The 27,086-nt window shown below is 40.3% G+C and overlaps 1 protein-coding gene and 1 long non-coding RNA gene across 3 annotated transcripts in view; one reads left to right on the top strand and one right to left on the bottom strand.

Moving 5' to 3' along the window:
• Positions 1-27,086, bottom strand: part of MYO5B (myosin VB) — a 3,346,216-nt gene that overhangs the window by 2,182,818 nt on the left and 1,136,312 nt on the right. The window lies entirely within an intron of this gene.
• LOC122807216 overlaps positions 1-27,086 on the top strand; it is a 119,985-nt gene that overhangs the window by 25,280 nt on the left and 67,619 nt on the right. The window contains exon 2 of the long non-coding RNA XR_006365604.1: positions 11,954-12,034. This is a non-coding gene — a long non-coding RNA (uncharacterized LOC122807216). The remainder of the gene's footprint in view (positions 1-11,953; positions 12,035-27,086) is intronic.

Below are 27,086 nucleotides of genomic sequence, written 5' to 3'. Positions count from 1 at the left end.
TTCAGCCACTCATACTTTGCTTACCATTGCATTTTGGTCTACATAGTGTCCTCCCATCCCCTGTGAATTATCAGACTGCTGTATTTCAGTGTTATCTGCAAAGGTGGGTTGGAGCCTTTAACAATATGTGCCTGACTTTGGCAACAAACGCAGAACAAAGATGGGTCAGATCAAGGTGAGGTTTACACTACTTTAGTTTATATGAACCAAACACAAAACCTATGCCCTACAGAATTCATACAAACACAGGAACAGGCATACTGATGTTTGAGTGCCACACAGTAGGTAGGCACGGGCTTTCAAGAAGTTTCTAGCAAACATTTGCCATGTGGATAAATGCAATGAGAACAGAATTATCAACTAAACATCACTGCTGGTTGATTATTTACTGCACATTAACAGTCACAGAATCTGCAGTCGGTACTTCACTTTATAATTTACTTATTTTATTTTTCCAGTTTAGCCCAAACAAGTGCCAACTTGTAAAGAGTGGAATACATGGAATCACAGAGACACATTCCTCTCAAATTCTTTGCTTAAGAATTCTGAACAAAGCCAAAAGTAATGGGGGGGTGTGCAAATGCCAAAAATCATGGAAGTCATTTTAAATATTACTTTAATCAATTTAAAGAATTAATAGAATGACAGGTGTTGTATCAACAAACATTTTCTGAACAATAAGTATAAAACTCTAATGCCTGACACAGAGTGATTGAAATCTTCAGTGCTTTATCAGAAAATCCAAAACTGTATGAGGGATGGGGAAAAAATAAAATCAGGAACAAATGAGAGCCATTCAGGGAGAAAAAGTTATTCTAAACCCTTAACTCATTTTTAGCCAGACAAAATTATGAGTGATTTTCACGCATAACACACAAGATATCTTAGGTGCAACTGGAATATACTATCTGTTCAAAATATTGTTCCTTTTTTGATAAAACATTTCAAGCATTTCAGTTCTTGTAAGATGAATACATTTGTCAGGTCTGAAGACAGACGACAAAAAAAGGTACATGATTTTTTTAAAGAAATGGTAACTAAATCATTAAGCAAGCCCAATCATGCCAGTCACCCATCCAGAGTTATTTCACATGGTGACAGTTTGGGATAGGATGTCTCGGCAAATCTGACTACAGTGTCAACCTTATATAAAAACATTAATTTCACTAATGCTAACAACTATGTAAGGCAATTTTCTATTGCAACATATTGCACCATATTCATTTTTTCCTGTTACAAAAAGTAAATGATGGTATCAACACGTGCATATGCCAAATAATAATAATAAATATTTAAACCACAACCCTGCTTTTTATTCTTTTTTTTGTCCTGGAATTTATTCATTCATTGGCATATGAACATGGGCCTACCCTAGAGTGGAATGGGTATAAAAGTGATAACTAAAGATGAATGGGATGTTTATTTCATCATGGACATGGGGACACACACACACACACGCACGCACGCACTCTGTAAGCATACCTAAAGATAATTTAGAGGATTGCTAATTCATCTCGCAGTATGCCTTTAGGACGCTGAAAGAAAACAAGAATACTCAACAAAACTCTGCATGGGTACTGGGAAGAGTTGGGAAGATATGCACCCTCCACAAAAAAGGTACTCTAGGCAGGAACTAAAGTGAAGAATTAAGGACTATGAGGCAACAGTTCCAACTGATGCATCAAATTCACAACAACAACTCACTTTATTTCAGGAGGAAGTTAAAACCAAGAAAGATCTTCAGTCTCTCCCTCTTAGAATCAAAATAGAGCTTACTTGCCCAGCTGACCTGAAAGACATATGTTGTGATCCAGACTATGAATTAACAGTAAGGGTCTGCCAACTAATTCATAGCTGTGCCGTGAAATCAAAGAAACCATCCTGATAATTTCACAAATGTATACATTGTGTAAGCTCTCTGTTATATAAGGCATTCGCTTGGCATTGTGTACCTGCACAGTAATGTACAGTTTACCCATTTAAAGATAAGGTCATGCCAGAAGGTGGTACAGGGAGACCTATTCAGCATGTGCTTTCCTGACATGCCTACTGTTAAGAAGAAACTCCATCACTCATATTCAAATTCACTGTCATGCCATAAGCACAAGCATCCCATAAAATAGCTTTTCTCCCCGGGCCTCTACTGAAAATGGACATATATCCAGCTAGACTAGCCCGGTCAACAAATGTAAAATAAATAAATAAATAAAAATAAAAAATACACAGTACTTTTCAAGTTACTATCATATTAAAGTGTCAAGCAACCTTTCAGCTTCCACTCTGGAGATTGGGTACAATGTTAACTTCTATTATTCTCTGTGAACCCTTTGTTTTTTCTTTTATGACAAGGTAATGTACACAGTGGTAATGCAGCCATTCCTAGCATAGTAGAGGTCTTTTACTCAGGGTTTGTGCTAAAGGCTGATGAATACGACAGAAAACAACACAGGAGGAAGTCAAGCTACATTACTAGGGAGTCAGGACTGCCAGGTTTGCTCGTTCCCTCGCTCAAAAATGTTTTCAAAATAAATGTGCAGTCCTTGTGACAACTACCTCATGTGTATAAGTGTATAAAATAGGATATTTACATAACTGTCATTACCCAGGTAAGGCCACTGAAACGATAAGTTTTGCAGTAAGGCCACTGAAATGATAAGTTTTGCAGTGTGGGTAGGGAGAACAGAAACTTTAAATGATTTATTCTGAGTTACATAGTATGTAAGAGGACAGTGCTGGGCAGACCTGTGCTTCAATACTTAGCAACTTAACTACCTTGACATGACGTCGACAATATGCAAGTGGTTAGCTGCTGCAGCAGTTTCTTCTTCTTATTTTCCTGCCTACTGTGATTATCACTGCAGTCTACTCAGCATCTTTGACAAAGTGTTGTTATAAGGTGTGCTGACATGGAGCTCAGCAGACTGACTTGGCACCATTCCCAGATAATGTTATGTTGAGATGTGCTCTATCTGATGTTTTTCCGCTGATAGTAATTACGCTCCTGTAGGCACATGTCCTCCAGAAAACACCACATTCAGAACTTGGACAGCTGGCCGTAATACACATTTGACTACATTTTTACTAGTTCAATCTGTGATGGACCATTCATTTTTACATGTTATTTTTATAATCTCTTACACAGGGTAAAAACAACATTGTAGTATTGTTTGCTGTCCTATCAGTTTTACACTTAGCCTGTGTGAATACACATTAACACACACACATTAACACACACACACACACACACACACACACACACACACACACACACACACCACACACACGTGAAGGTTAAGCCTGAACTCCGGATCGTAGAGCCATGAGGAAGAAGTTTTAACTACTGAGCTGTTAGTGATGTATTCCACATCAAGAAAGAACATGACCTACACTGAAAGGTTTCAATAAAAAAATAGAATTTTCATTGACTGGCACAGTAAGTACCCTGCTGTAGTATTATTTATTTATTGATTGATTGACATATGACTACTGGGAAAGTAGCTCCCCTCTTTTCAGCAGAGGTCCAAGGAGAAAATCTCCAAAGTATTGCAAAAACATTTTAAGAACTGCAATACGATGTGAGAGAAAAAAACAGGGTAATGGCTTATTTAGAAAAAAGAGTCGGAGAGAAATTGATTGAAGTAAGGGAGTGAGTGAGGAAGGAACGGCATGAACCAGTACTTGTTCATATTGAGGGATATAGTTTATCCTAGGGCTGAGCAAGAACAGAGAACGATTTTGGCTAGGAAGTATTTCAGAATGGTTTTAAAAGGACTGGAGTAACCTAGTTCTGAACTTTACATTTCTTGCTAAAGCAGTGGCTACTGCACTTCCTATAATGGGCAAAGCTAAAGGTAAGAACTACTGAAATCTGCTTTGGTTATGCCCTCGTATTAATTTTTCAGCTTTATTTGTATTACACTTGCTGTTTGTCATCAATGAAGTCTTTAATTCTCAGTATGTCTGAAAATGGACCATCCCAGTTCATTGTGGCAACAAGTAATATACTCGCCATTGATGTAGAAGACTGTAGGTTCTTCTCCCACACCAGGTAGATTGATTGCTGACTCTGCAGAGCAGCATAAGGTGGGTGCTACACTCTGTTGTCCTTCGGATGAGTTATTAAACTGAGGCCCCATCTGCTTGAGTTGGTAACTAAAGTGGATGTAAAAGATCTCACAGCACCTATCAAAAAGATCAGGAGATATTCCCCAATGCCCTGGCCAAATTTCCCCTAGTAGCATAAATACTACCTCGGGTCTCCCCAGAAAGAGGCTACTAGTCTAGTGGGACTAACCCGGTCAACAAAACGATAAATAAATAAATTTTAAAATCTACTCACTTATCAAATGAAAGTAAAATAAAATACAAATATATATATATATATATATATATATATATATATATATATATATATATATCTATCTATGGATCTACCTGACTACATCGACAGTTCATAACACCGACAACAACTCAGAAGATCGACAAGTCAGAAGACCGACGGAGGAAAACACCGACGCTGAGAACACTGGGATGGGGAAAGGATGTGTAAGTATGCAGTAGTGACGGCCATTAGGGTGCGAGTAAGGTAAGTGTGCAATGTTGACGGTCTGTAGGGATAGGGGTGGGATAAGTGAGTTAGGGTTAGGGAGCGGGTTAGGTAAGGGTGCAAGTAAGGTAAGTGTGCGATGTTGACGGTCTGTAGGGATAGGGGTGGGATAAGTGAGTTAGGGTTAGGGCGCGGGTTAGGTAAGGGTGCAGTAGTGATATTTTTTGGTTAAGTGAGTTAGGGTTAGGGCGCGGGTTAGGTGAGTGTGCGATAGTGACGGACCTTAGAGTTAGGGTTTCGGTTAGGGTTGTAGATAGTTGTGTATGTAAGGGTTAGTGTTGGTTTGTAAGGATTTTGGTGTGCTTGTGTTGTGTGTGTGGGTTTTGGACAGGGAATTTGTTTTGTTTGTTGTTATGATGTGTCGAGTATATGAGGTGTCGTGTTTGTGAACTGTCGATTATGTGGTGTCGGTGAAGTTGTTGTCGGTGTTATGAACTGTCGATGTAGTCAGGTAGATCCACATATATACATACATACTTATTTTACATTTGTTTACCGGGGATGTCTGACTGGGCCAGTGCTCCTTTCTCACCAGAGGCCTGGGGGAAAAAGCTCCATTATAAAAACACATTGTAAACAATACAAAACATCGAAAACAATCAAGAATACATAACTTTGGTAAATATAGGTAGTAAACAGTTTATACATAAGCAATAAAATCTGACAGCGTAATATAAAGTGGAAAAAAAAGAAAGCTAACAAATAAACTAGAGTTAAATAGCATGTGCCATCACAGAGAAATGACTGATCAGTAGATCAATATCATGGTTTTGGTGGTAAATATTTATGAGATACATGTATGGTATATGTACAAGAATATGTCTGAGTGTTGCTATGCTAGTTTTACTTGTTCTAAACTGTGATAGCTAAGGCAATATTGAGGTGAAGTACAAGTAGGAAGGAATATGATGAAATGTAGGAAGCTTGAGATAGGCCGATAAAAATAGGAGTAGTAGTGAGCTGGAGATAGGTAAAGAGAAATTGGAATTCTGTGAGAGATGGGATGGTTTGAATGTTAGAATTTAGTAAGGGAAGAGAGATTTTCATTGTAAGAACAAGGAAGAACAGAATGATCAGCGTGGATTAGTACAGGGGCAAAACTAGTTTTTGGTTAGGTGTTCCTTAAGAAGTAGTTTAAATATGGATGTGTTACTAGAATTTAGGATTGTCTGAGGCATGGCATTCCAGGACTTAGATATTTGGTGGGAGAATAGAGAATTACCTTAACAATTATTAGATGCAGTTACTTTGAGTAGTAGTTTGTTGGAGGATCTTAGTTGCCTGCCGTTTTGAGTAGGGCTGCACTAAGCTCTTGAGTGCTACACAGTTGTCTGGATGGTGGAAGATGGAATGAATGAAAGTTAATTGGTTGAGGGATAGGAGATTGGGTAGTTCAATCCAATTTATTTAATGAAATGCTGTGCATATTGTGATCTGTAAGGGAGGTTAGTAGCAAGTCTTGCAATTTTGTTACAGCAGGACTCCAGTTTGTTTAAATCTGAATTTCTGAGATTAGTGAATATTGATGAGGCATATAGAAGTGTAGAGAGCAGATGAGTCCTAGTTATAGAATGTCTAGTGGCCTCGGTTAGGTATGGATGGAGTCTGAATAATGAGCATAACAATGTGGACCTTTTTGATAGAGCGAGGTGTTTGCAAAATTTTAGGTTGTTGTCAATTGTGACTCCAAGGAGTTTGGTGTGCTAGACAGGTTCAATTTTAGTTTTACTGGCTGAGTAGATGGTGAAGGGGGAGAGTTATTAGGAGCTTTGCTATTAGTGAAGAGCATATGCTTTGTTTTATTTCAACTGAGTATGACTGAGAGTCTGAGAGGTATTTTTAAATGTCTTGGAAAGACTGTTAGGTTACTTGCAGGAGTTCTGGTAGGGAAGGAGCTGAACATATGAGGGAGGAGTACTCTGCCTACTGAACGATGGTTACATGCTGGGCTGCTGTGCTGAGACTGTTTGTGAATATAGTGAAGAGCACTGGACCAAGAATTGAGCCTTGAGGTACTCCTACTGAGACCGGTAATATGGTGGAGAGTTCATTTTGTCACTTAACTGCCTGTTGGTGGTCAGTTAAGTAGGTGAGAAACCAGAAGACATCTGTCTAGGTTAGGTTTAAGGAAGCTAGCTCATTTAGTAGTTTTTGGTGAGATACTGTATCAAAGGCCTTAGACATATCAAGAAAGATAGATTAGTAGAGCTGGTTGTCATTTCTAAGCTGGTTGACTAACTTTGTAAAACAAACAAGGGCAGTGGTTGTTCTGTGTTTAGGTCTGAAGCCATGTTGAGATGCAGATAAGAAATTATTTCTTAGTAGATAGTCGAGGAGTTGTCTGTGTATGCATTTTTCAAGAATCTTGGCTATGGGAGGGAGGAGAACAATTGTCCTGTGGTTTGAGAACTCAGTAAACGAGCCACCTTTGTGAAAAGAGATGATATAAGAGACTTTCCAGAGTTTGGTGATGTACTGCTCAACAGTGGAATGGTTTATTAGGAGAGGTATAGAGTAAGAGATGGCATCTGCTGCTAGCTTTAGAAATTCATTGGGGAGGAGGGCTTAAGTCCGGAAAGATGTTTTTTGATGGCATTGGATTGATTGAAAAGGAATTGAGGGCTCTGTCTAACTCATTAGGAATACATAGGGGGTCTTGCTGTTGTTTTTTTAACTGGGGAGAGTATAGAGTTGATAAAGTGTGAATTAAGTTGTGAGGCAATGCTGTCTGTAGAATTTTTTATGGTAGGAGCTGGGGTTGTGATCTCTCCAGGCTTTAGTAGTTGTTTGATGGCTCCCCAAAATTTCTGAGGATTGTTTTGTTGTTTTTGTTGCATTGTTGTATAGTACAGCTTTTTGTCATGTCTGATTTTTTTTTTTTGTTGGCAATGTTGCATAACTGACGGTAGGTAAGAAGGGAGTCTTGATTTCTGTTCTTGTGGTTTAGGGACCAGGCTCTGTCTCTCTCTTTGAGGAGGTGCTTGGTGTCTTTGGTAAGCCACGGTATATGCTTGGAGTTAGAACATGCCATTCTAAGGGAAGCTAGGTTGTTTAGGATATTGAGGAATTTGTCATTGAAATACTGAACAGCTGAGTCAAGGTGCAGATATTTTAAAGGGAACCAGTCACATTGTTGCAGGAGGGATTAGAAGACTTCAGGGGAGAAATGTCTTTTGTTGTGGACAAGTTTGTACATTATATTTTTAGTAGGGCAAATGCAGTGCCTAAGAAGGTAAGTGGGTAGCTGATCACTTAGACTGTCAGGGAGACAGCCAGACTGGCGACAGAGAGGCGGTTTGTTTGTAAGTGTCCAGTCTAGCATTGATTCTTTTTCGCTGTTTGCCAAATCTGATAGGGGATTGTATAATTTGAAAGAAACCATGGAGGTTAATAAAACAGGAAGGATTTTCTGAGGAGCAGGTGTACCAGTCCATGTTGAAATTGAAGAAATGTTTTACATATTGGTGAAACTTCCACATGCATCTTGACATTTGTAACATATTCAAATAGCACAATGCAACTGAAGAACTGAGGTAAATAGTGACTTACACATGAAGCAAAAGACTTAAGGAATTTACACTGGAGTTCATTAGGTCCTGGACTACATAAAGATTTGATGTGTGATAGAAAAGAAAATTAGGCCTTCCAAAACTGAGGGTTGCTCATCACCCTTAGGAAAAGATATTTTAAGGACCGGCAAAAGAGTGAAAAGTGTTACAAAAACAGTCATAGCCTTATCTCTATTAGAAGTTATGTCAGATGTGATTTCCCCTACATTAACGAAGCATTAGTCACTTACATTATGGATTTAAAGATGTTTTTCAGTAGCGTAGCTAGGGAAGGGTGAGAGGTGGAACTGCCCCATGTTCAAAGTGTTGGAAGCATACCTCTCAACTGTCCAGATTTAAGCAGAATGTCCAGATTTTGTCTCACATTTTTGGTCTGTTCCTCATAAAATTTATGTTTTTTTTTGGCAAATCACTAAGGATTGAAGTCTCTAAATAACAACATACATTTCAGTTTCAGATCTCATACCCTTCAGAAAATGCACGCTAACACAAATCCTGTTATTCTAGGAACTTTCTAAGTTTATAAGAGCAATATTTAAAATCTGTCCCTATTTTCGGGCCTTTGCCCCTGCCCACCATTATTTTAGGCTTTGTCCAGATTTCTTGCACTAAGAGGTTGACATCTATTTTTGGGGGATCACAATCACCTGATCCTGATGTCTCTTTAATGCAATACTGGCTTTTAAACGCCAGTATTGCATTTACAATCAAACCTGAGCTGTGTTCAGCTCTGTGTGTGATCTAACTGTATTAACTGCTTGCTACACTTTAGTTTGCAGTTTAAAGGTAAAAAAAAATCTTTTTTTAACTAAAACCTGAGCACTGTAATACTCTGTGCAGGCTGGGAATAAACTGTAGCAACAATCTGCTCCAGACTAAAAAGAAGAATTTTTTTTTAAACTAAATTATGAAAGCTGTAATGTTCAATGCAGGGAGGGCATAAACTGTAGTAAACAGTTTGCTATAGTAAAAGAATAAATTATTTATTTATTTTTTATTTTTAATAAAAGATGTTGAAGAAGGGTTGGGGGCACGGCACAGAAACAGGACCTGAATGGCTGGGACGGGGGTCATGCATCTAGCCACCTAGTTGGTACGCCAGTGGAAGGAATGACTTTTTTTTTTTTGTCTCATCAATGGAAAAGCTTGGGGGACATAGACCTAACTGCAGTAAGCAGATAAGGAGATCACTTACACTGTAATGACTGGCTTATTACAGTGAAGTATTTTTTTTTGTTTGTTTGTTTGTTTGCACTTCACTTGAAGAGCTGAGGGGTAGGATACTGGTTCATAGTACAGGCCCAGGGTGCTGGCTGAACCAGCTATGCTTCTCAAGTTTTTATTAATATTTTTAATATTTAAAACAAGGCTCAAGTCATAGTCTACTTTAGCCTTATGACACAAGTGTTTTGAAGTTTTAATACACAGATCTAAACTGCATCTAATAAAAGAAGTGGTAATTTTAAATGAAAACTGAAAAACTGATCTAATCATTTAAAAGAAATTACAATGAACAAAAGAGTAATGTACTTTTTATAAGATGGCCCAAGGGGTAAAAATCCATTAATCACTGACCAAATATTTTTTTTGCCCATCCCCCACTGACTACCCTCCAACCATTCAACTGACCTATTCATGTACCCCTTCCCTGGGGGATGAAAGCAGTACAGCAAATTGGCAAAGAACATCAGGTGCTGTGCTGTCATCCACATGGAAGGCTGGGGACTTTCTCGATACAGTTATAATGCCCAGTGTACATGTCCACAGTGTTCCCTAATGGCAACTGTGCAAAGACACCTATTATAGGCATGCCCGCAGTTTCACAACAGAAATCCCAAAAATAAGTCCTGCGTCCCTTGAAGCCAAATACCTCAGGTGATCTGTGGACATTACTATGGATTCTACGAAGACAGCACACTCTGGACAAGTGCTCCCTGACAACCCCCCCCCCCCCCCCAAGACAGGTGAGTAGCCTCTGCCTTGTCATTCCTCTCTCTCTCTCTCTCTCTCTCTCTCTGGCCAAGTCTTCTAGCACCTAAGATACTAGTTGAACATGGGATGTCTGGGTCATAGTCAGTGCTTTACAATAAGAGAAGTGACCAAATTAAATGTACCTCCCTATAGGGTCAGGAAATCTAATTTGCAATGAGCCATTAGTGATGAGCCAATATTAAGTCAAATGTCACTTGTAAAATAGAAACTAATTTAATTTAGCTTACAGATTGCCATAAAGTTTTATCTACAATAATGAATGACAGTTTTTATACCTTCATAACAATCTGATCATTGTGATGACCTGCATAAGGATTCACAACATGGGCTGACATTCATCTGGTGATGATAATCCTATTAATACTAAATAGACTGACCCAAAGGCTCAGGCAGCTTCCTAAAAGCCAGAATGTAATTCATGAAGCTCATGACCTACAAGACCTAAAATGAGAAGGACATTTGGAAACCACATGCAATACGAGTGCCTCTGTTTTCTTTCTGATAATGCAGTCATGTTTCTTTAGGGGATTTCTTCATAAAAAAAAGGCTTTCTGGGAATTTCACTTCTAACTAGAATTACTTACTGTTCAGTACGAACCGCACATGTACCTCAGCTGAAGTGAATGGATTTTCAGAGATTTGCTCTGTTTTTATTACAGAGCAATGTATACGAACCTGTGTTCACGTATATGCATATACACACAAAATATAAGAATGGTTTAGAATTTTACATTTAAGAAAAGTTATGACAAAGATACAAACCTAAACCTGAAGTATTATTTATTTTTTATGTTTTGTGGACTGATGTCCGACTTGGACAGGACCATTTTCAGCTTAGCTAAGTTGAGGAAAGCTTCACAACTACATTACACTATAAATCAATCACCTCCAAAAGAGATATGCAGAGAATGCAGATGCAATCACATACATTTTGCACAGATTCTAATAACAAAGCACACTTATGGTCAAATTAATGACCATTCAGTAGACATAGTCAGTTTGTCAACCCCAGCAAGGGCACACTATGATGCAAGCTCGATATCTTGGAGTGCAAAACAAGGTAACAAGGGAGAAGGAGGCTTTTATGGAGGGGTGTTGGAAAAACAAACTAAATGGTAAGGAAGTCAGGTGGAATAAACCATGCAGATGAATTCTTACTCGTATATTACAACTATGTCTAAGAAACAAAGGTTATAGAATACTGTGCAGGCAGGCGAGATTAAAAAGAAAGGAAGTAGGTGGGATGCAAGTGATATAAAAAGAAAGGAGGGATCCCTACAAACCATTTCATTCAATCTGTCCAGCCATTACCTGCTGTTTGCAGTGCTCTCAAATGGTCCAGAATACTTCCTACATTGTAATATAGAAATCATTTAAACATCACAGAACCCCCCGCACATGACTCATCACTTCCAGTTGGAGAAGTGCTGTGTTTGCTTTATAACATGACAGGTTACTAGCAATGTAATGCAGGGAGATGAGGGAGTGATGTTTTTTGTCTTTGAATTTCAGTAAACGTAGTAGTTTTGTGAATTTACTACAAATGGCAATCCAGACTAATAAAGTCTTTAGGACCACTTTTACAAACATGAATAATTAAGTATGATAAAGCGTTTCTTTTTAAAGTCTGCAATGAATCCCTCCTTGAAAGCAGCTTTCTATGGCTTTTAAAGATGAAGTTTTTCTTGGTTGCATCAAAATCTGTAATTCATTTGAATGCAATTCTCTGTCTTGAAATACCAGACATCTACTAATGTTTATGTGTCACTATTTATTTTAATTACAGAAAACAATATCTAACATAACTTCCTTGATGTATTACTTGGACATCACCCCTTTTTATGTGGTATTTTTATGTGTGATGTAGGTAAGTGCATCTGTGTATGTATATGTGTCTGAATTTGTGTATATGTATATGTATGTGTATTTATATATACAAATATTTACATACATCTGTATGTGTGTATATGCACGCATGTTAGTATATCTATGTGTGTGTGTATATATATATATATATATATATATATATATATATATATATATATATATATATATATATATATATGAATGCATACTCTCAACCTCTTAGAGCAAGAAATCTGAACAAAGCCATGCAGAAAAATGGGACAAAGGCCCAAAATAGGGACAATGTTTAAATATTGGTCTTACAAACTTGGAAAGCTGATAGAATAACAAGTTTTACATTAGAATGGATTTTCTGAAGGGTATGAAGTCTGAAACTCAAATGTCTGTCATTATTTTCTAACTTTAATCTTTAATGATTTGCCACTAATTTGCCAAAAAACCACAAAATTATGAAAAATGGACTAAAAATATGAGGCAACAATTTGGACATTCTGCGAAAATCTGTACAGTTGAGAGATGTGTATGTGTGTGTGTGTGTGTGTGTGTGTGTGTGTGTGTGCGTGTAAGTTTATATGTGTTTATACACGTATATGCATGAGTGTGTAAAATAAATAAATATATATACACACACACACACACACACACACACACACACACACACACACACACACACACACATACACACACATACACACACACAGTTTATTTTTTGGTTTGCCTTGACTCAGTCTTTTTGTATGGCTCATCTCTGCCCTTCCCATTCCCCCTCCTCTATGTGCTCTGAGACTGAGATTTTTTACACACACTCATCTTCACACTTGTTTTTTTTTTTTCTTTTAGCTTGTCTCGGTACCAGCCATGATGGTAATTAACTTTATTCTTTTTTTCAAATACGGACTAGGCTCACACACAGTTGCCAAGACCTATTTACACCTCTGCCTTTAGCAGCATTATTCTTTTTTTGAGCAGATAACCACCATGCTCCTCCCCTGTAGCAGCACAATATTTCACACAGAAGTAAATCCCACTGCCATCTGTTTTATTGTTTACTACAGTAATACAACAAAAATGCAGGACTAGATGTTTACATAGTTATTTGACACTATACCTGTCACATTAACAGCCAGATACAGTGACTTTGTACTTACTTAAATAAGAAGCAAAAAGCATCAGACACAATAACATGCAAACTATGTATATACCACTGTTCCAAACCAATTACTGTAGTTTAATGTCATCTGTTTATGTGCCGATTGGATTGCTGACTTCATTGTAATTTACATGGCTTTTTATATGGTAAATTGAAAATGATATATTACTTGTTATTTATTTATTTATTGATGTTTGATTACTGGGAAAGTCTAATTGGGTGGAAGCTCATTTTCAGGGGAGGCCTGGGGAGAAAAGATCAAAATTATTGCAAAACATTTTAAGAACAATAATTTTACAATATTCAAAAATAAAACAAAAAATGTCTGCAGTTTAAATAATTATAACAGGTTACACAGGTTTTGGGAAAGGTTATACAAGGAATGTAGTTATGCAGTAACTAAATGGGACACGTTTTCTAATGCCTGGTTTATATGGCTAGGTAGATAGGTTCATAGGTAGGTACTAGGCTGTCTGCCCATAGGCATTTATAAGCCTAGCCAGAATGTGTTGGCTTTCACCGCCCCTTTAGATTAGTTCCCTGTGCCTCTGTCCAGCAGAGCCACTGAAGTGAACCCCGAGGTAAACTTTCTGTTTCCCATCCACACGTCAAGGTTTCTCTTGAAGAGTGTTAGTGAGGAGCTCTGCCTAATGTAGATTGGAATCTTGTTCCAAAGCATGGAAAGTTTCTGGGACATGAATCTATCCCTCCAGCACGTCCTATTTATTGTTGTGGTGAGGTTTAGATCCCTAGAGCGTGCGGTTCGAGGGGATATGGTTTTCTTTAGGTGGGGCATGTCCATCAATTCTGGGTTGGACATGGCCTTGTATGTCAGGCATTGATCACCTCTGAGCAGGCGGTATGCAACCGAGTACAGCTGGAATTTCTTCAGTCGAGCTGCATAGGGCATTTGTTTGAGGCCAGTGATCCTCTTGATGAGGTACTTCTGTGGTCTTTCCAGTTGTTGCAGGTGTCTTGTAAGGTACATTCCAAATGGGGCGTTGTGCTCTATGATAGGTCTGATGAGTGATGAGTAGAGGAGCACAATGACCTCTTTTGATCTGGATGCGAACCCTTTGGTGATTAGGTGGGCCACATAAAAGGATTTTCTAACCACTTTGGCAATGTGATTATCAAAGGAGAGATTGCTATTTACTTGGGTCCCCAGATCTCTTATTACATCTTCCATATTTAGGGGACTACCACCTATGTGGTAGCTTGTGGGTACTTTGTTTTTTCCAAAGTAGATGGCTATGCACTTTTTGGCATTTAGCTTAAGGCCATGATTTTGACACCAGGTATCCGTCTCAGTGAGACCCTTTTTGAGGATGTCTGTGTCAGCTGGAGAGTTAATTATAGCCCCTAGTTTGCAGTCATCTGTGAACTTGTTCAGCCATAGTCATACTGTTCTTGCCTGTACCTCTGAGAAGTATATGCCGAACAGGAGGAGTCCTAGGACTGAGCCCTGGGGAACACCACTTGTAACCGGTTTAGAGTCGGACCTAGCTCCCGCAACTCTCACCATACGGATTCTGTCTGTGGGCCAGTTGGCAACCCATCTTGTGATGTAGGGGGTTTATGTTCAGGCTAGTGAGCTTGTCTATAATACCAGAATGGGGAATGGTGTTGAAGGCCTTTGCGAGGTCTAGGTAGGCTGTGAGTACCACCTTTCCCTCGTCTATAGCCTTGGTAACTGTCTCAAAGAAGTCCACCAGGTTTAGGAGGCATGATCTGCCCTTAACAAAGCTGAACTGGGTAGGGTCTAGTGTTTGGAGGTTCCCATTGTCTCTGTTAATGTGTTCCATGATGATGCGCTCCATATCCTTGCAGACCAAGCTAGTCAGGCTTATAGGTCAATAGTTCCCAGGGTCCGTTGTGGCTCCAACTTTGTGGAGTGGAATAACCATTGTTGTGCACCACTCTATGGGTACATAGCCTGTGGAGAGGCTGAGTTTAAACAGTGTGTTTAGGTGAGGGGTTCATTCATCTTTGAGCTTGTGTAGGACGGAGCCTAGGATACCATCCGGTCCCATTGATGCTGTGTTTTTGGCTTTAGAGAAGGCTGTTTTAATCTGAGTGTCAGTGATTTCAGGGGCTCTACATTCTTCTGGTATGGTTATGGGCCCTTATGAGGGTGAGAGGGGGGTGAGGTTTGCACTGAACCTGTCTGCCAGGATGTTGGCAATATTGGTCAGTTCAGTGTATTTTGTGCCATTCTGCACTAACTCCGAGCAGATCTGAGCACTGCCACTTAGATTCTTGACACAGCTAAATAATGCCTTGTGATTATCTTTGGAATCCTTGGCAATTTTTATTTCAAAGCTAGTGTAACAACTGGGGACAGATGGGCGAAGGCTGCCAGTGTAGTCAAAGAGAATTTGATATATAATTCTGGCATTTGTAAATAAATGTAAAATACAGGCATGTTTTCCTTGAGTGTAAAAGAATACTGTGAAATGTGAAACTGCAAAATATGTGACAACATTGCGTTCTACTGGCCCAGTGAAGCATGTTGTGACCCTTTCATGTTAGAATTCGGCTCCAGTGAGTCTAGATGAAGGTTTCATGCCCATTGCTTTAAGGCTAAAGTTTATGACCAGAATTTAGATATGGAATTTATTGCTCTGGTTTCTGTTAGAGTATACATGTGAAATGACTTATATTGTTGTAAGTTTCTGAGCAGGTGTGAGATTGCTAAACAATGCAGTTTGTGGCCTGAAAATTCCAGACTAAGTGTCAAAAATTATGTCATTTGGGAGGGCCTTAGAGACATGTTTGTTAGCAATGTTTAAATACTATTTCTCACAGGAGACTGCAAGCATTTTGATATTGGATATCTAACGCAGCACTCTGCTTAAGCTCACATGTAACTTTCTAGCACTGTGATTTCTTGTAGGAATAGTTAAAGCTAGTAAAGATTAATTAGGTATTTTTCTTTGAAATCAGACCTGTCCTACTGTATTATTTTAAGTTTCTGTGTGATCTCTGAACTCTTAGATATCTCTGTGGTGTAGTAGTTTTGTCTTGTGCTTTAATTATTTATTATTAAATATTTTTAAAACCTTTTACCTGTGACTGGTTTATGTAGAGACAAAGTATGCTTTAGAGTACATTATATATTTATAGAGTTTACTGTCTAAGCCCTCCCAATAAGCCTAGACTGAATAGTCACATTACCATTGGATAATAATATTGCACAGTAATAATTAGACACCCTTTTACGGGCCTTTTAGTAGCTGATATTATTAGCTGGGTGATGGCAGGGATTACTACCGTATGGTCTGGATAAAGGGGCACAGCTGGATAATCTGTGTCAGCCTTTCCCAGGAGTGTCTGTGAAGTTGTATAAATACTTATCTCAAAGTGTTTGTGCGTTATGTCAGCTACTTGGGCAGGGACACGAAGCACTGGTTGGACAGAGAGGGTGCTGGAGGTTTTAGCTTGCCCAGCTAGGCTGAGCCCTGGCCCTATAGCTGTGCCAGTAGGGAGTCTTATTGGGGACCTGGTGAGCAAGGGAGCAACCAGCCCCAGACTGACTGTGATCTCTGTGTGCACTTAAGTGAAATTGTACTTTATTGTAATTGTACTTTATTGTGTGTATTAGTTATCCTTTCCTCTCTTCTATAAGACAACCTCTTCTGCTCACTACTCCTTCTCGATTATACATCCCCATACTTCCTCCCTACCTCCATTCATTCCTCTGTCTCCTCCCACCACTCACCTCACGTCCTTCCCACAAAGTCTTTATGTTAATGGCCCTTCCTATGGTGCCATTTTTAAATTAGACTCCCTGTCCTGCGGTCGGTCTTCAGCAAGGCTGCTTGTGTTCTCTCTGGTGAGTTTGCCTTACTTGTAATCATTTGTTGGAGTACATTATTATTGCACACTGCATTTATTAATATGTTATTCCTATGATTTTTACTCATTTAATGCCGTTTCAGCTATTTGTTGTGTGACTTTTATATATACTTAAATGGTGTTTCAGTTATGTGTATAACACTCATATTAATGCTGTGTCTTGCATTTTGGCTTGCACTGTCCAGCTGAGCCTTGCTTGAATCAGTGTAATAATTTGTGCTAGTCTGCTTTAAGAGGATCTATCAGGGTCTCCCACTTAAGTATTTAATACTTTGGAACAGCACACACCTCTGTTTAAACACTGATGTTAACATGCATTCAGCGAATGCTGTGTTGTAAAGCTAAACCACACTTGCTCTGTGCGTGCTTTCTGATTCTAAAAACTGGTTACATTTGTGCCCGGCTACAAGGTTTCCCATCTCTTATATCCTACGCTGTATTTGTGTGCCTTAAGCCGTTTGCTATTAAATCCACGGTGCAAGCTTTTGTTGTGTCTTCCACTAGTACCTGTAGTATATTTAAAAGACTCCGCTGCCTCATTATCTGTTTTCTTTCTTCACTTCCCTGAGCCCATTCATCTTCTGTAATACTACACGATAAATACATTTGGTTGAGTTATTGAAGTCCTACTGTACTATAGTTGTCCTTGTTTTTCCTCTCAGTTGTCTGCTGACCCATCATTAAAACTTTGTGTTTTCTATTTTATTTTACAGCTTAGTCAGCTTTACTTTCCTCCGGTGCTTCCCCCAATCTTGTAACAACCACCAGGGAATCCCACCTCCCTCAAGGAAAGAATCCTGGGACAGACAAAAAATATTTCCTCCACCGGCATGTATGCTTTAAACAATTAGTGCGTACGTGTTCTTTATTCTTTTTCTCCAAAGTTGTATAACTCTAAGGGTTTGTTTATCACCTCTCTTATGTTAGGTTGCTTGTTCCTGAAGTACTCATGGTGAGCACACCATCTCTGCAGCTGGACCTCTTAACCTTATCTCCCCTTAGTGTTTGTGCATATGCTGTAAATCATATAAATGCCACTAGGTGGCAGTATATTCCCACACTAATTTCACTGCCCTACTGCAGTTTTAACAGCTCTAAAAGTTTGGTATCTTGCCTAGTTGCATTGTCATATATTTGTTAGTCCATAGACGAGTTCTTGACTGCAGCCATATTGCTACTTTTAAAATTTACATACCTTTGGCTTCACCATTAGCTCTGGTGCAGAAAAGCAACTGTGTTACTGATTGTATTTTGCACTCATCTCCTCACTACTCCTTCTCGGTTCTGCCCGCTCCGTTCACCCTCCGGGCTCACTCCGCTCCCCTAACCTGCCCCTATTTCCCACCCACAACAATACTTCTTTACTTATAGCCACAAAGCCACTCCCACTCTACAATCAACCTATCACAAGCAATCTCCCCCTCAATGACATATCTTTCTTCACCCTACTTTCCTTACTGTAGTAATCCCTCCTCTATACTATCTTCTTCCCACATCACACTACAAATCACATATATTAGTAAAAAGACCTGTCATTATCCAACTTATCCCCACAATCTTCACATATCTATACCCATCATGGCAATCAAACCTACACTAACTCTACCCTTAATACGTCTCCCTCTCTTCCTCTCTTCACTTCTCCATCTTACCTGACTCTCCCACATCTCTCACTCTCCCCCCTATCATACATTCTCCACTTTCCTCAAATTTGAGTCAATCTTCACACCTTATATTTCTCCATAACTCAATAAATATAATGCCTCTCTCCTATTTATCAGAAAATGTGTTCCTAACATCTCTAACACAGCCCACATCCCTTACATCCCAGTCTATAATTGCTTCCCTGCCCTCAACTCTAACTCTAAAGACTCTAAACATCATTCTACAATCCTACTTCAACTGATTTCAATCCTCCTCTCTGATGACATTCATCCCAACCCAGGTCCCTCAACCTACCAGAGCAATATCTCACCCCTACCATCTTCCCTCTGTCCCCATAAATCCCTCCTATGTGCCACAATAAATGCCCAAAGTTTATGCAACAAATTAGCTAATTTCCATGCCTGGCTATCCCATAATCAACCAGACATTCTTTCTATCTCAGAAACATGGTTAAAACCTCATATAAAAGACCCTAAAGTCACTCCTCCAAACTATAGTATTTTAGGAAAGGACGGACAGAACCCCCCAAAAAGGTGGTGGAGTAGCCTTACTTTACTCAGCTTCCCTAACAGTTACCCCCCTACACTAAGCCTATACCTCAATTTGCTACAGCTGAAGTAACCCTGGCCCTCCTAAAGATTAATAACAATAAAAGCATATGCATAGCTGCCCTATACATCCCCCCAGGAAACAATATTCCCATTCTTGAGGATATCCTCTCTTGGATCTCATCTAATATAGAAAAAGTACAGTTGTGTACCTACCATAAATGTAGATGTTCGAGTGTATTCACTGTTGCAGTCATTACACTTGGGTTATCCTGTTGGCAGGCTACCCGCAGTCGGCCAGAGTTCCAAAGTCTAGGTCCGGCGTTGGTTTCTGTCGCCTCTTCCCTGACATCAGTGCACCAGGGGTATAAAAGATGCAACCAACGCCATTTTCTTCAGTTTTTCTTGCCCCAGATGTCAGGTGCCCCCAGATAGGAAGGCTGAAAAAATAAAAATATGCCAAAGAGCATGCATGTACTAATATAAACATTGCCTTCATCTACAAGCAAATACACCACATAGGTTGTATAGAGTTGAAAAGTACAGAAAAGTCCCAGCAATGAGAAGAGGGATGGTGGGTGGGTAACCTGGACTGTAACAGTGAATACACATGAACATCTACATTTATGGTAGGTACACAACTGTACTATGTTCATCGTGTTTCACTGCTACAGTCATTACACTTGGGTTGAATCCCAAAGCTGAGGTTGGGTGGCTGGGTCTAAATAGGATTAGGAGAGGCTACCAGGCCCTGCAGAACTGCAGTGGCAAAGCCTGCTCTGGATTTAGAGTAGAGAGGTAAGTGGCAGTGCCTGGTGAAAGTGTGCACTGAACTCCAGGTTGCAGCTTCTAAAATATCTTTGGTTGGTACTCCTCTGAGAAAGGCTGCTGAAGTGGCTGCTGCTCTGGTAGAATGTGGCCTAATGCCCTTAGGCACTCATTTGCCATGCTGTGCATAACAGAAGCGAATGCAGTGTCCTATCCATTTTGAAATTGTCTGCTTTGAGATAGGCTTTCCTTGTGATCCTGCAGCATAGGCTACAAACTAGTTTTTCTGAAAGCTTTTGTTTTGTCCAAGTAGAATTGTAGCTGTCTGTGTATGTCCAAAGCGTGTAGAAGTCTCTCCCCTTTATTCTGGGGATTTGGATAGAAAGTTGGTAAATGAATGGTTTGGTTAAGAGCCACATTGGATACCACCTTTGGCATGAATGTTGGGTTTGTCCAAAGAGAGACCCTGCCCTGGTGAAAAATGATGAAAGGTTCCACTGCCATTAATGCCTGTAACTCTGAGACTCTTCTTGCTGAAGTTATTGCTAGGAGCAGAGCAGTTTTCCATGATAAGTATTTTATATCAGCTGTGCTGGCTGGTTCAAAAGGAGGCAGTGTGAGCTTTTCTAAAACAAAATTGAGATCCCAAGTAGGTACTGGTGTTCCCCTTGGGGGTCTTATGTTTTTTGCCCCTCTGAGGTACTGCCTTAGTAGTGGATGTGAAAAAATAGGAGGTTCTGTATTGTAATGAGCTGAAATGGCAGAGGCATGGATCTTAATAGATGAGAAGGATAGGCCTTTGTCCAGCATCTCAGTTAAATATTGTAAAATCTGAGGTATATTTGGAACAAGTGGTTTGAGCCCTTGTGCCTGGTTCCAAGAAAAGAATCTCTTCCGTTTTTCTGCATAAGATTTCCTAGTGCTGGGCCTCCTGGCTTCTAAAATGACATCCATAACAGCTTTAGATAGAGGTGCGGTCTGAGTGGCTACATTATCTGCCATGCTGCCAGATTTAAGGTTCTGAGTTGACTGTGCAGAATCTGATTGTTTTGTTGAGTCAGAAGATGAGGAATTTGAGGTAAAGGCCAGGCTGGGCCTTGAGACAAGTTCTTTAGGATTGGGTACCAGTGCTGGCGTGGCCAGTCTGGGGCAATCAGGATCATATTTGGCCTCTCTTGTCTGACTTATAGGAGCACCTTGGGAAGAAGAGGCAGTGGAGGGAAGGCATAAACTGTCAGGGCTTTCCAGCTGAATGATAGAGCATCCACTTTCCATGCTTGTGAATGATAAGTTCTTGTGCAGAATTTCTGTAGTTGGCAATTGTGAGGGGAGGCAAAAAGATCTATGTCTGGGTGTCCTCATTTCCTTGGTATCATGCTGAACACTTGTGGATTGAGTTTCCATTCGTGAGGATCCATGAGAATTCTGCTTCGTTCGTCTGCCAGTGTATTTTTCGTTCCTGGCAGGAATTGTGCCTGCAGATGTACTTGATAGGTCAGTGCTGTGTTCCACAAAGTCATGGCTTGCCTGCAGAGGGGGTAGGAATGTGTGCCCCCTTGCTTGTTTATGTACCACATATTAATAGTTGTCCTGGATGTAGTAGGTCCTTGAAAGCTGTCAGGGCATTCTGTACAGCTAGCATCTCTTTTTGATTGATGTGAAGATGCAGTTGTTCCTTGGGCCATGTGCCCTGAATACATTTTCCTGCCATATGTGCTCCCCAGGCATAATCCGATGCATCCGTTGTTAATGTTTGCCTGGCTGTGGGTAAGGTGAAAGGCTGTCCCTTGTTGTGGTGACAGGCCTGGGACCACCATCGAAACTCCTGTTGTAGGCAAGGAAGTAAAGTTATTATTGTTTCCAGGCTGTGGCAATGTTGAGTCCAAACACTTTTTAGATACCATTGTAGTTTCCTCATATGCAGTCTTGCATATGAAATTAGTAGAATGCAGGATGCCATGAAGCCCGGGGCCTGCAGAATTTTTCTTGCAGGGAGCTGGGTCTTTGTTGCCATCACTTAAAAGTAATGAGTCAGTTGCCTTTGCTTGTTTGGCGTGAGATAAGCCATCTAGGTAGTTGTATTTAAGCTTGCACCCAGGAATATTATCTCTTGAGAGGGCACTAGTTTTGATTTATTTTCATTTACTGTGTACCCTAGGCAAATTAGTAATCTTTTTACAAACGCCAGATGCTTTAGAAGAATGTCCTTGCTCTCTTCTTGAATAAGGCAGTCGTCCAAGTAGGGATATATTTGAATTCCTCTTTGTCTGCAAAATGCAATTACTGGTGCCAGGCATTTTGTGAAGACCCTGGGTGGTAGACAAGCCAAAGGGCAGTGCAGAGAATTGGTAATGCATTGAGCCAGCTATGAATCTGAGGTATCTTCTGCAAGATTGTCTGATTGGGACATGCAGGTATGCCTCCTTGAGGTCCAAAGTAACTAGACAAGCCTTCTTGCCCAGCATGGGTAGAAGTTGCTGCAGTGTTAACATTTTGAATTTTGGAACATCCAGGAAAGTATTTAGGATTGACAAGTCCAGTATTGGTCTCCAGGCTTTGTCCTTTCTGGGTACTAGGAAAAGTCTTGAGTAAAATCCTTGTCCTTGTTCTTGCTGTGGTACTCTTTGAATAGCTCCCATGTCCATGAGAGCAGCAATTTGTTTTTGTGCCTCTGCCCATTGGTTTTGTGGCAGGTCTGGCATACCTTTTGATTTTGGAAGGGTGTGAAAGTGGAACCTGTAACCCTGAGAAACAATATTCAGTACCCATTTTTCCTGGGTGATCATGTGCCAATTTTGTGAGAAAAGTGCTAGCTTTCCCCCTAGGGGTGCTGCCAAAAGGTAAGTGCTCGGCATTAGTAGAGGGAAGTCATTGGGACTGTTTCCTATAAGGTTGTGACTTGTCTTCTCCTCCTTTGGGGGCTGAAACACCCCATTGTTTAGGTCTGTAGGAGCCTTGAGGCTGAGATCTGCCTCTTGGGCATCTGTATCTGCCTCTTTGTGGCCTGTCTGACACTGGAAAGGACCAATTTTTTGAGGGCCAGTTTCTGCTAAATCTAGGTGGTTGAACCTGTAAGAAATCCTTTACTGTCTGCATTGATTTAGCTTTATCCTCCATTTTCTTTAACACCTCTTCTGCCTTAACACCAAACAAAGTATCATGCTGTAGTGGAGCATCCAATAATTTTACTTTAACATGTTCAGGTAAACTTTGTTCTTTCAACCAAGCATGCCTTTGAATGACAGAGCCTGTAACTGCGGCTCTACAAGAAGCCTCTAATGAATCAAAACCACATTGCAGAGTATGCTTTCCCACTTGTTCAGCTGCACGCAATAAATCCTGCATTTCCTTACTGTCAGGACTTTCTGAGTTTGTAAGCATTTTCTGTTTTAACAAAGACATGAGGTACTGTTGATATTTAAGCATGTGAAACTGGCAATTTAAAGCTCTTACAGCTAAAGTAGCAGAAGTGTAAACTTTTTCCCCCATCTACCCAGAGCTCTGGAATCCCTATTAGAGGGGACAGGGTTTTTAGCAGTGGAAGCCTTAACCCCTTTGGGACCCTGAGAAATTGTTTCTGGGTCCGCAGCAGGGTTTTTATAAAGAAATTTATGAGAGTCAGGGACCCTGTAGTACCTGTCTGGCTTGACTGGTGCAGAGGGTAAAGAATCAGGAGACAGACTGGATTCAGAGAAAACATCATCAACAATATTAAGCACAGGGGGAATAGCCAGGGGCCTGTGCTGAGGCAGTAAAAGAAAGTCTCTGAGCCTTTTCTTGGATTCTGAGTAATCCTGGCTCTCCAAATGGAAATGCTCTCTCATGGTGTGCAGGGTTTCCCCAAAAGAATAATCCTCAGGTGGAGAGGCTGAAGGTATAGATTCTTCTGCATCAGAGTCCTTATAGGGAGGGAGAGAATATCCCTGATCTGAAGAGGAATCAGAGGAAATAGAAACCTGGTCAGAGGAATCATAGCCAGTGTCTTGCCTAGGCCTTTTATCAGGTGGGGGATGGGAACCCCTGATCAAAGTAATTAGGTCTTCGGCCACTTTAAGCATCTGTTTCTTTGGCATGGATGACTGTTCAGGAGAATGCTGTACTTGTTTCCTTGTCTTTAATGGTGTTTTTGACTTTGCCTTGGCTGCTGCAGTGGACTTTATAGTAAGCTGTGAAGGTCTGAAAACACCCTCAGAAGCCGATGCCTGCTCAGCGGCTCTGGACCCATCGGAGGGAATAGTTTCTGCAGGCCCAATACCTTGAATTTCCACAGGCCTAGGTGTCACCACGTGCGTATCGGATATGTCCTGTGGCTCTGAGGTAGCGGGTGTCAGGGGCTGCGAAAGCATCTCACTGAGAACCGGCGAACCAGCGACTGGCCTAGAAGAGGTTTTGTCGTCGGTTTTGGACCTCGGATGCCTGTCCTTTTCTTTGTCTTTGCATTTTTTATGAATTCCAGTCATCGGTTGTTCCGACGGCATTATGTAGTTAAACCTTCAGCCAAAGTAATGTAAAGCAAAATCAAACTGACGCTTAATAGTGCGTTTGTTGAATCTAGCACAAAACCGACAACTGGTAACGTCGTGGTCATGGCCTAGGCAAGGAATACAGTAAGAGTGAAAGTCCTTATGAGGTATTTGCTTCCCACAAGAAATACAATTATTAACTTTTACTGACATCGGTCTGGAGCAAGAAAAAGTTTCCCCAACAGGGTACTTAGCTTTATTGAAGACTTCAGTTCTGAAACTCGATTTTGAAAATCTCAGGAGTCGACCGACCAGCACTTGCGAACTGCTTTTGCTTCTGGCACCGGGCGGCAAGAAAGACTGAAGAAAATGGCATCGGTTGCATCTTTTATACCCCTGGTGCACTGACGTCAGGGAAGAGGCGACAGCAACCGACGCCGGACCTAGACTTTGGAACTCTGGCCGACTGCGGGTAGCCTGCCAGCAGGATAACCCAAGTGTAATTGATGACTGCAACAGTGAAACACAATGAACATCAAGACTATAATCCTTGGTAACGTTAATATTAACTGGTCTTCCATAAACTCCCCCAAAAACTCTCAGAATATAAACCTATATAAATTCATCCAATTAATCAGTTCTCCCACTAGACCAACAAAGATAGTACTTCTGGTAATATTCTGGACTGGATACTAGTTTCTCACCCCCATATTATTTCTGACAGCAGTACCCTACCTGACTCTCTTAGTGACCATCTCCCTGCCTTTGCATGTCATAGTCCTTCGTCCCTCCATTTACACCACAATTATATCTCAGTCCATTCCTTGAAGAGCTTCGATGCTCAAACCTTCTCCAACTCCTTAAAACTCATGAACTGGAACCCTTTTAAAACCCTTGCACTGGATAATGCTGTTACTTACTTCAATACTTCCTTTCTTAACTTACTTAACAGCTTCACCCCCTGAGATCTAAAAGGGTCAAATTCAAAACTACTTCAAGGTTTACCAAAGAAACTATCTCCCTCATACATCTCTGTGATGAATTACGGAAACAGTACCAAAAACAAAAAACTCCCAATTCCTTGGCCGAATACAATAGAGTAAAAAACACATTACCAGAGACCGAAAATCCTATTACTCAATATTACAAAATGATAATAAATTAAACCCCAAAATGTTCTGGAACAGCATCTCTGCCCTACTCCATCCTGGAAAAAAGGAGAACCCCTGCACAGATCCTAACTCTTCTGATCTGTCCTTAGCTACACAATTTAACTCATTCTTTATAGACTCAGTAGTCAAACTCACCACATCCTTCACTAATAATACATTAGGCCAGACCCCATCTCCCTCCACAAACTCAACCCTTTCCAACTCTACCTATGCTCATCATCTCCCTTTCTCTTTCAAATGCATTCCTATTAGCACCATAAAAAAATTCTGCAAAAACTGAAACCATGCTCAGTTGCCCTAGATGAACTTTGATCAAACTTTCTCAAGCTAGCCGCCAATGGTATAGCTTTTCCCATCTCCATCCTAATTAACTGTTCCATCCAAGAATCTTATGTACCCTCCTCTGGAAACAAGCATTCATTATTCCCCTCCACAAAGGAGGCAACAATACTGAAATCTCTAATTTCCATCCTATAGCCATACTATCTCCCATTTCTAAGATTCTCAAAAAATGTATCCACCTACAGCTCCTACCCTATCTCTTAGACAACCAACTGTTGACCTCTACACAACATGGTTTTAGACTGGGACACAGAACCACCACTTTCCTCCTCTCTTTTCTAGAAACCTTTAATCATGCTCGTGACTCTGGCAACATTGTATCCACCCTTCTCCTAGACTTATCCAAAGCCTTTGATACTGTTTCTCATAACCTTCTCTTGTCCAAACTCTCTCATCTTAATCTTTCCTCCTCCTCCATCAGCTGGTTTTCCAGCTGTCAAATGGAAAAATTGTATCTCTTCCTTCCTTCACACTCTCACAGGTGTCCCACAAGGCTCCATACTTGGCCCTCTATTGTTCAACATCTTCATCAATGACTTTCATCACTGTATTCCAAATGCTAAGTTAATCCACTACACCGATGATTCTACCATAATCTGTTCTGCCAAATCCCTACCCAAACTCATGAAACTAACTCAAGATGCCTTCTCTTGTACTGAGTCATGGATGCTGAATAATCACCTTGCCCTCAACCCTTCAAAATCCAAAATCATGATATTTACCCCTTCTAAATCTTCCAAAATAGATAAGAACTCTTTTTCCATAACTAGCCAAAACTCGACCCCAGTTGAAATAGTTCCCCACTCAAAGCTTCTAGGCGTCATTACTGATAATCAACTAAAGTTCAATATCCACCTACAAACTAATATTAGGAAAACACATCAAAAACTGGGTATGTTATATCGCCATAGTCATTATCTTACTCCCTCAATCAAGCACATCCTCTCTATCACTTATCTTATTCCCTCTCTTATGTACGGTGCCCCTCTCCTTAACAATCTTCAATACTCTCTAAAGTCTAAGCTTGCTTCCTGCTATAATAAGATCTCTAAGTTTGCTACAGGATCCAAATCCTACTCCCACCACT

The sequence above is a fragment of the Protopterus annectens genome, chromosome 1.part1 (assembly GCF_019279795.1).
Source record: "Protopterus annectens isolate FY-2018-M chromosome 1.part1, PAN1.0, whole genome shotgun sequence".
NCBI classification, from domain to species: Eukaryota; Metazoa; Chordata; order Ceratodontiformes; family Protopteridae; genus Protopterus; species Protopterus annectens.
Note: the sequence above shows the minus strand (reverse complement) of the source record. Positions and strands in the feature narration are given on the sequence as shown.